At 45.1% G+C, this 1888-nt stretch overlaps 1 protein-coding gene across 9 annotated transcripts in view; it reads right to left on the bottom strand.

The window, feature by feature from the left end:
• The window catches only part of HERC3 (HECT and RLD domain containing E3 ubiquitin protein ligase 3), a 77860-nt gene that overhangs the window by 6404 nt on the left and 69568 nt on the right, over nucleotides 1-1888 (bottom strand). The gene's annotated exons all lie outside the window — the stretch shown is intronic.

Here is a 1888-nt window from a genome sequence, read left to right as displayed (position 1 = left end):
GTAGGGAAACTAGAGTTTTACACATTCTGATTCAGCATTCAGAACACACAGTAGGGATGCTCCTCTCTAGTACAGGTTCTGCTTAAATGTATGAGAAACAGAGTATTTTTTAAGCCACTAACTCAAAAAAAAAAATACAAATAGTTTCATGGTACATGGTAAGAATGCACTTTCTACTAGAGAACATTGTTATTAGTTTACACCTGAAAAAATTTGGGGTTCCTGGCTTGAGGGTCTTGCTTCTCCACTCAGGATCAGACTGATCACCATATGTTTCAAGTGCTCTTGAAACATAGAAAGGGGTCAGGAAAGAATTTTACCCCATAGTCAAACTGGCACTGACCAGGGGTAAGCAACCTTTTCCAGCAGCTGGCCAGAATGACCCACCCCAGGTCAGAGGCAGGCAGGGGGGCACTAGAACCCAGCCACACCCCCCTGCCATTCAATGCCACCAAAGCCCCACATCCACGGGCTGGATCCAATGATTCCAAGGGTCAAATTCAGCTTACAAGTTACTGACCCCTGGCACAGACTGTGGGGTTTTTGCCTTCCTCTGAAGTAGGGGGCATGATCCTCTTCCTGGGATCTTTCAAGTGGATTTGAACAAATATCAATGGAAGGACATTGATAGTGTCCTCATCTCCTTGCTTTTGGGCAAGTGAGGGTGTTCTTTGAGTTCTGGGGCACTGTGCCTGTGCAAGTGGGGTGTTCAAGTAGTTTTAAGAATAGGTTAGACAAACACTTGTATAGCGTAGTTTAATCAGGGATGATCTTGCCTTGAGCTGTGGCTTAGACCAGATGACCTCCCGAGAGCCCTTCCAGCTCTACTTTTATATGATTCTATGACAATTTCACAAATCAAAGCAGTGCAAAGCCTGGCTCAGTGGCGCTATATATTTTAAATCAATTGCGAGTCTTCCCCCCGCCCCCGGGCAAGAAATACATCCCTTAGTACAGTTTATCTGACACTGCCCAGTGTCCCCATGACACAAGAGATATGTAGCACCAAAATGAAAACAGAAGAGAAAACAGACTTATCACTGATAACTCGCCTTTCAGCTTTGATTGAGAAATTAAAAAAGGAGAGAGTGTAGCAGAAAGCCCCTTTTCCTCTTGCCTGCATTTGCTCTCCCCTCTTTAGATATGTTTCTCTTCTTCTACCTTTTCTTCCTTCCTCTTTCTTTCACTTTAAGATAAGGAATTGTGTTTTAAAGTGTGTATTTTGTATCTCCCCTTGTATTTTGGTATTTTTATCTATTTGTGAGCCGTGGCATTCCTCTTGTAGCTTATATTTTATACTCCTCACCTTTTAACTAAATGTGTTTAGTTTCAGAAACAAGTGATACACAGTAAAAATGTTAACAAGGGCAGGAATCAAACTGCTGCATCCCAGTATCAGGCTGGCCCCTGAAAGAGCGAGTGAATCAGTGACTGAATGCATAACACAGTAGCAGGCAGTGATTAACACCTAGGGAAACTGCAGATCAACCAAGGGAAGAAATCAATAGGAGACAACGTAGCAACCGGGAATTCTCTAAACTTCGCTGTTCGAGGGCTAGAAGCCCTGGTTTGAGTTAATCAACACCAGGGACCAACTTTTGGGCTGAATATCTCCAAATCAACCGCTCCCAGAGCCCTATTCAAAATTCATCAACGGACTCCCAAACCTGCACGTACATGCGGACGACCCCTGGGGCTGACAGATGCCATCCAGTAGCCACCGAGGGGGAAGTCCCACGAGGGTCAACGACCCCTGGATTGGGCAAACCTGAAAACTGGGGAGTCACCAAAGTCTGCCAAGGATAGATAAAAAGCAGTGAAAAGTGACCCTCAGCGGCACCCTCTTGATCTCCAACTTGACCAGCACCCGACCTGTCCAGCCAGAAGG

The sequence above is a fragment of the Alligator sinensis genome, unplaced genomic scaffold (assembly GCF_000455745.1).
Source record: "Alligator sinensis unplaced genomic scaffold, ASM45574v1 scaffold125_1, whole genome shotgun sequence".
NCBI classification, from domain to species: Eukaryota; Metazoa; Chordata; order Crocodylia; family Alligatoridae; genus Alligator; species Alligator sinensis.
Note: the sequence above shows the minus strand (reverse complement) of the source record. Positions and strands in the feature narration are given on the sequence as shown.